Genomic DNA, 8,898 nt, shown 5'->3' with positions numbered 1-8,898 from the left:
AGTGGTATTCCGGAATACCAAAAACAAGAAAAACTTGTTTTTTAATTTTTTTTTTTACCTTTTTCACTTTTTTACAATTATATTTCACCAAAAACTATAATTTCAAAAATTATGGCCAAACACAACTCCAATTCCAACTCCAACTTAAAAAGTTCCAAAAAAAGTAAATTTATATTTGATATTTATGGCCAAACGGCACCTAAGTAACTTAGTTGAGAGGGAAGCCACAGAATAATAAAACCATGACATCAAACGTTGCTCCGATTATACTGTAACACTTCTCCGAATGGAAAAGAATGGGGCTTGAAGAGCTCAGTCAATTGTGGCAATGGTTGTCAGACCGTGAAATGAAATGAATGAGACTCAAGATTCATTTTTACTCTTATAATAATGAAAAGAATGAGATATTAGCTTTAAAGGCTACTTTTAATGTTGGGGAATTTTCACAAGTGACTATATTTTGGGGGTTTTTCTTTAGGCATAGCTGGACTTTTCTTTAATTACATTTCGTAGCTACAGTAATATGTATTCAAATTCGGTTGTATTCAATTCGATTGTATTCCGTTGTATTTAATTCGGTTGTATTCATTTGTAGCTAATTTTACACTGTATTCAACTTATTGTATTTAAATTCGGTTGTATTCAAACAACATAAGTGCAAAAAAAAATAGAGGATATTCAGCTGTATTTAAATTCACTGTATTCATTTGTATATAACCTTCGAAATACTGGCGAAAAATACATAAAGAAACACTGTATTTTACACTAAAAATAATAATGAATACACTGAAATACACTCAGATCTGAGATACAAGAAAAAAATACACTCAGATTTGAGATGCAAGAAATAAAATAGACCGCCGGACACTTTTTCACCGCCGGCGACGACGCCGTCGTCTGGTAAGGATCCAACCAGAAAGCATTTCTTTTTATGTATTCAACACAAATACAAATACATCTCAAGCAACGAAAATGATAAATCTCTAGCCGGCAACTCCCAGAAAGATCTCCCAAGATTTTGATATACACTCAGATCTGAGAAATACACTCAGAGGCAGAAGTGGCGATGATGGTGGAGGAGTAAGAGGCGGAAGTAGTGAAGATGGTGGAAATTGCAGCATCGAAGTTGGATTCAGCAAGCTCCAATACTTTCCCACTGCCGTCAACGACGAACTTGATGTGCCGTGAATTTCGACACATTTTATATCTTTTTCACTAGAAGTGTCGCTTGTTTTTAAGTGTTTTTACATCGTTCTTATGTTATTTTGGTGTTTTGTAGGGTTGGTTGGCTAAGGAATGGAAATGATAAGAAATCTTTGAACAACAGACAACTTGGAGCAAAAGGACGGTCCGTTACTCGAGTTACGGACCGTAACGTGGTCCGTACCCTGAGAGGAAGATCCAGCTACCTGTCGCTCAAAAGGACGGTCCGTAACTCATGTTACGGGCCGTAACGTGTACCGTAATCTGAAGGAAATTTCCGAGGTTAAGCCTAAGTATTGACATATGTTACGCCCAGAAGGACGGCCCGTAACGCAGGTTACGGGGCGTAACGTCATGGCGTAACACATTGGCCACTGAAGACTAAAGCCATGATCCGCTGGAAGATACGGACCGTAACCTGTGTTATGGTCCGTCGAAAGAAGCCGTAACGATTGACCTAATATCAAGCTGACAAAGGACGGAATCGGGGACGGATCAGAACACGTGTTCTGATGTCCGTAACGATCTTGCGAAGCGGTGTTTTGTCGAACTTTTTAGCGCGATTTTGCCCTATAAATACTTAAAGTTAGGTTTTTAACATATTATTCAGATCTTTTGGGAGCATTAACTTTAAGCCTTGGATATTTGTGAAGTTGTTGGAGCATTTAAAGCATCAACTTTTTCATTCCACATTGTATTAGTATTGTAAGTACATTATGTTAACTTTTAAGCTTTCTTTGTTAAACAAAATGATGAGTAGCTAATTTTAGTTCTAAGGTTGTGGACCCTATGATGGGTATTACGTGAATGGGTTTCTACTATTGATATATGCATAATGGTTGGTGGTATTTATTCAATCTTTGTGTTTTAGCGTTGGGTAATGATTGCAAGCATTAGCCTAACCCATTATACTAACTTTTCTTGGGAAAGAGAGTTAGCATTGGTAAGATTGAATAATAATGACTCGGGGCGTTAAACCTCGTTTAATAGACTAACTTAGGAATAAGAACAAGTCTAATTGACATTATTGATCGCTCTTCGATTTCAACTTTTTCGCATTTGGAAAAATCATAAAGAGGAAATACGGCCTAACTGTTGCGAAACATTAGGAAGTCCTCAAGAGATCGAGTGCATACTCTTAGAACAACCATTAGAAGTATATTACATTGAAACCTGAAGCATAATATCTAATCAAAGCTGGGAACACAACCTTAGTCTCTCTCTCGCATTAACTACAATTCAAGTCAAAGTTACAATTCAAGTCAAAGTATTCGTTTACATTACACAACAAATATTTCAAACTATTCGGAATAGGATTAAAGCCTTTAAAGACTAGTATTGCATACAATTAGTACCCTTTTCTCTCCATATTCCCGTTGATTCGATTCAACCTTGTTTGGGTTATTAAATTTGACAACGACCGCTTTACGCCACTCATAGGTGTAATTTGAGCGTATAAAAAAATGGCGCCGTTGCCGGGGAACAATTTGGCGTATTTGGGTTAGTTTGGAATTTAAGCTTAGTTGTTTTGATCCAAATTTGTGAATATGTGTTTGTGATTTTTCGTGTTTCTTTGTGTTAGTTGTTATTTTTGTGATAATTTTTTTTTACTTGTGTCACTATGGCATCTTGAATGAAAATGGGTTTGATGGTTGCAATCCATATTTTGATGACCCATGTCCATATTGTGGAGGACCCCACTTTTTGGCAAGATTGTGAAAATGCTACCGGGAGAGAGATGTGTGCACCGTCTCAATCCTATGATGGGAATATTTTTAATATATGTGGTGGTCAAAATGGACATTGGAGTGATTGTCCTAATTATTTTCCTTCCCCTCCCCCAAGTTGTTCTAACGAAAATACTAGTTGTGCTTTTGAGTTTGATAGGAACAATGGTATGGCAAACGAAGGGCAAAGTACCGGATATGAAGGTGTCATAGAATTGCTCCAAGCATACTTTGACCGGGAAAGGGAGGAGGAGCGAGAACTCGTCGGGCAATCCATTTTGGAAATGAACAAATCACTTGAGGATGAAATTTTTTCAATTTCCATGGATGTGCCTATTCCTCAAAATGAAGTAGTTGAAGAAGAGATTTCAAATTTACAAGATGAGCCCGAAAATTCTTGTGACCACAACAAGAGTTGTGAAATTGAAGAAGTGGTTCAACTTGAAGAAAATGAGCCAAGTCATAAAGAAAAAATCTCCAATACTCGAAAAGAGGAAATTGAGGAAATGTTGAGTGGCATTATGGGCAGAAATGAAAAATATGGGAAAATTGTGGCCAAATGGTGGAAAGTAGTTCAATATGGAGATGATGATACTATCCAAAACATGAATTTCACCATGTTAGGATTTTTACAAGATTTGGACGATTCTCACCATGAAGAAAAACTTGACAAAGTGGATATTGTGAGCCAAGATTGGCTTATGAATCAAGCTCAACAACTTGGAGTCTATGGGGATCACCGTGAAGGCATTTCACGGATGATGGAAGAATTTTTAAAAATGCATGTTGAGCAAAGTCAAGAAGTGGAGCTACTTGAAATTGCTATCCAAGAATTGGAGACCGATTTGAATGCAAAGATTGAAGCATGTGATGCTCAATATCAAAGGGCCGAGGATAGTAATTATGAGTTGGTTTTCAATGAAGAAGAGGTAAAGATTGATTTTCAAGAGCTAATGGTGAATTGCCAACCGACCAACCCAAAAATAATGCAAGATCCCGAGATTAAAGAAATGATACTAGAGGTGCATAAAAAAGTTCATGAAATGGTTTTAGAAGACTCTAGTCATTTTTGGGTGAGGATGTCAAAGATGAGGCAAATTTGGAATTTGGGCGCATTCGACCACATTCTAACCATTTTTCAACATTGTGCTTGGTTGATGACATGAAAGTTGAATTAACCAAGCCTATTGAGGATTTTGGAGATGAAGAACCAAGCGTTTTCATTTTGAAGTTTGCCATGCCAAAACGATAAAATGACATACCTCACTTGAAGGCCAAAAAGTGCAAGATGCGATACCCGAGAATTGGCCTCTTTGCCTTTCTACCACCGCCCTATGAGCGTCATCATAATCATTATTCAAAGTTGGGGGGACAATTCATATCCTCAAAGTAGAGGGAAAAGTGGTAAAGTTGACTCATGTCATGCCTTGACGTTAAATGTGGCGCTTTATGGGAGGCAACCCATATTTTCTTTATTTTTAATTTAATTTACAATTTTAATTTGTAGATAAGTTTATCATTTTACCAAGTTTCATATTTTTTGGACAAGATTATAGTGTTGAGAGGTGACAAATTTTGCAATTGCACTGTTTGTGCAAAAGGTGTTGGGAACTGGAAAGAAACTGTGTCTGAATTTGAAAGAGCCAAGTGCAAATTCTAAAGTTATGGACAGAACTTAAAGTGCCCAGGTAAGTCACTTGTACAATTTTCCCTTATTTCCCCTTAGTCCAAAACAAAAGAACACTCAGTTCCCCTTTGTCCAAAACAAAAGAAAGATCAGTTCATTGCTTTCCCTCTCTCTCTCTCTCTCTCTCTTTGTTCCCTGCGATTCCACCATCACCGCCATCACTCGCTGGAAATTAGGTAATATCCCTTCACTCTCTTTCTCTCATCGTGACCCATCCCTTATCCCTCTTGGATTTTTTTTTTGTTTTTTTGCAAAGTGCAAACATTATGGGCTTTAATTGTGGAACTTTTGTTGAATTCTACAAATGATTGTTGGTGTTTGATGTTGCTTCTGTTTGAACTATAATTCCCACCATTTGTGGGAGGGTAAATCAATTGCTTAAAGGTTGCGAAGAACTGAGTCTCAATTATGCACACAACCAATTCGATGAATTGTCTGAGAGGGAAATTAGTTTGCCGGTGAAGTCTGAGTAACCGAGCGATATTAGGAGGCATGTCGAAGTAAATGTGAGGTAGTTTGGGTTGGTTTTAAAGTATTTTGTTCACACTGTCCGTGCTATAGGTTGAACCTATGAATGACCTTAATTGGTCTTACCTGTAATGTTATTTTTTGTAGTTGAATTGCTCTACATTGACTGAAAATTATGTGTGGGAAAGGTTTGATTTCTTGATCACAGGGTTGAAACTATAGAATTCTTGGGACATTGGCTATGCATTTGATATCCTATTTGAATTAATTGATGATACTTAGAAGTGAATGGCTAAGTAGTAGTTCTGTTAGATGATTAGAAACAACATGGGTATTTATATTTTCTTATACACTTCATGATGAAATTGGTTTTGACATGCTATGGTCCTTGTTAAATGAGAACTTAAGGTGGGATGAGTTTTGGTATTGTACCCATGTTAGTTGCCCTTTCTGGTTCTTGGCTGAAGGTACAGAGAAGTGTAAGATCACTAACCTCTTTGCTTTATCTTAACTGGTTGGATCAATGCGTTTTCTTGTAATGTTAAGTGATGGATTGAGTTGCAACTTGTGGTTTGTAATCAATGTTTTAGTTTTTGTGGTCTCATGCCTTTTATCTGTTGGTATGTTATGTATAGTGACTAACACAAACTGGAATGCAGAAGAAAAGAGATGCACGAGAATTTCCATCTTTAGGGTATAAAGTGACACCAATGGCATTTGTTTATCACACCAAGGAAAACAATCAACAGAAAAGTGCAAGGCCACAACTTGTGCAACCACCACCATGAAAAGGGAGTTCCTCCTAACTCGAGCTTTATTTTATTTAGTTGCGTTAAGGACAATGCAACATTTTTTAGTTGGGGGTGGCTCATTTATTTGAGATGATTTATGGTGGTTGATGAATTTGGTAGATTGATTTTATTTTGGTATTTTTTTTATTACATATTTATATTGGTATGATTGTTTTTTTTTTTTTTACTAGCTTCTTTAATTTTTGTTAGGAGTAAAAGTGGTGTGGATGTGATTTTTGCTCCTTGACCAATTTTGGCTTGTTTGGTACCAACTTATTTAAACCTTGGCATATGAATTCTTGATTTAAAAAAGAAAAGAAAAATGGATTGAAGTAATGATTCTTGTTGTGACTTTTAGATTCAATGTTTGGCTCTTAAGTTCACTAAGTAGTCTCTTTAGGCTATGAGTGACTTTTTTTTTTTTTTAGTTCATTTGTTTCAATTGGGTTTTGGATACATATTTCACTTGAGTTTGCATGTGCCATGTGTGGTGAGGTTTTTGTGAGTTCTTTTGCATTACTTGTGGTCTAGAACTTGCCCGGAATGTGTTTCAAGGCGAAATTCTAGGTTACACTTGGTTTGAAAAATGATGTTAGGCCTTCTTTGGATTGTTTTTGCCTTAAATTTCCTACCCTTGCATATTTTCCCTAGTCAACTCCTGTTGAGCCTTTAACCTTTTCTTTGAAAACCATGTTACAAGCTTTACCTTATCCCGTTCTTCATTGATCCATCTTCTGGTACCCTACCTCCTTAAGTGCGTTGAAAGTGCAAACATAGGCTAAAAGCCTAAGTTTGGGGGTGATGGTTGGAAAAAGTTGTTATGTGGGAGTTACTTTAAAGGTGAAAAGGTGGGAAAAAAAAATGGAAACTTCCTTGTTATTTTGAAAAAGAAAAAGAAAAAGAAAAAGAAAAAGAAAAAGGGAAGGAATAATAAGAGTTGTGAATAAAGGGGAGACTAGTTGGTGAAATGAAAAATGAAAAATGAAGAAAGGGGTGGAAAAGTTTCAAAGGAAGTGTGCTTCAAATGTTGAAAATTGTAGTGCTTAGTGAGGTTTTGAGTCACTTTTATCCAAATTATGCCCTGCCTTAACCAAAAGCCTACATTACAACCCTTTAAGTCCTAATTGATTTTGAACCAAGTGTGTCTACATTAGTGGAGAAATACATGAAGGGCAAGCTTATGGTACTACTTGTGTACATTTGAACATCTTTGAGAGAGAGAAAGAGAGAGTTAATTCTTTCTATTTGATATCCCATTTGCGTTTTGAATTACATTTTCTAAGTGTGGGATTCTCTCTTGAGTGTGAGGGCACATGAGAATTTAAGTTGTGAATTTGTTCCATTTTCCAATTGAGAGGAATGAACAAAAGAAAGTTATTTTGTGATAATGAGGCAAATTTTGAAGCTTTAGTGTCTTGACTTGATTGCTACTTTGATTAACTTGGTGTTTGAGCACTTGAAATGAAAATGAAGTTTTGAGAAGAAGTTGGTGATTCATATGTTTTGGATTAATTGGTGGTACTAATCAAAGTCGTGTTTGTGCTTAAAGTAGACTTTTTGACTTGGTATGATGTTGGTGCACTATTGAGTTGATTCCTTAGAAGGAGATTGTATGTTTTGAATTGCTTGAGGACAAGCAATAGTTTAAGTTTGGGGGTTTGATAAGTTGATATTTTACCAACTTATCTTTTCTTTAATCTTATATTTTTGTTATGTTTGATTGAGAAAATAGTGCATTTAATATCGTTTACATCTATTTTACAGGTTTTGTGTGATTTAGAAGTGATCGGAAGAAATCAAGTGAAAATAAAGTCAAAAAGAGGCCAAATTGGACAGATTTACAAAACTGTCAAAACTGGACAGTTTTGCAAAAAGGGGACAGATTTGCAAAAACGGGCAGAACTGCAAAAACTGAAATCTGGGGCATATTTTGTCATTTTTTGGACTTGGAAAAATTAGGCAACTATAAAAGCAAGACTTAGTGAAATTATTTATCATCTTTGGCATAAACACAAGTCTTGGAGGGCTAGGGTTCCAACACCCACACTTGGGGATTGAAGATTTGAAGTTTTGATGAGAAATTTCTTAACCCTTTACTCATTTCTTCAATTCCTTGCTATTTATTGAATATCTAAGTGTGTAGTATTTCATTTCTATACTTGAACCTTGTTTATGGAAGTATACATTGTTAAAGTTTGGACTGAAACTTTTGTTTTGCTTATGTATTGAATGATTTTTATTCCTAATGAAGTGAGTTGATGTTGTTTTAATTATTCTTGTTCTTTAATGTTTCTTAAGGGAATTGCTAACCCTAGGACTCGCCCATTTATTTTGGTTTAAACTCGGAAGAGGCAAACTCGGGATTGGAAAGAATAATTAACAAGAATTTGGGGCGTTAACCCTCATCTAATGGAAATCGACCTAGGGATAGGCGACACCACTTGTAGCCATATTCGGGTGTTCTTAATGCTCCTAATTGCTTTAGGGATATTCAATTAGGTAGTCTAGTTAGTCTTCGGAAGAAGCTAATTTAGAGTCATTATCTAAGCTAAGTAATATAAACTCACCATTATTTGTAAATCATAAAATACATTGGATCGTTACTTGAGCGTAGTTTCCTTTGTATCCATTCTTGTGGCCATTGACCGTTTTACTTGCTTTCTAGGTTAGTTTACGTTTTCACAATTAATTATAATTTTCTCTCTAAATAACCTTTAAGTGTTTGGCATAGCTATTGTTGGTGATAATTCCTACTTTTCCTAATCGCCTATATATTGTTCTCTGTGGGATCGACCCCAACTCATAGTTGGGTAAATTATATTTGCATACGACCGTGCTCATTCTAATTAATAGGGTGGATTTGGACGTTATCAAAAATGGCGCCGTTGGTGCATTGATGATGGTAAAGTGGTTGATCGGTATCATTTGAAATACGGTTCCTGAACTGGAAATTGAGGTATTACGTCGAGCCGTGACGTTAAACCAAGGGATGTGTGGGAGGCAACCCACATTTACTGCTTTA

The sequence above is a fragment of the Lycium ferocissimum genome, chromosome 11, assembly GCF_029784015.1.
Source record: "Lycium ferocissimum isolate CSIRO_LF1 chromosome 11, AGI_CSIRO_Lferr_CH_V1, whole genome shotgun sequence".
Classification (NCBI taxonomy): domain Eukaryota; kingdom Viridiplantae; phylum Streptophyta; class Magnoliopsida; order Solanales; family Solanaceae; genus Lycium; species Lycium ferocissimum.
Note: the sequence above shows the minus strand (reverse complement) of the source record.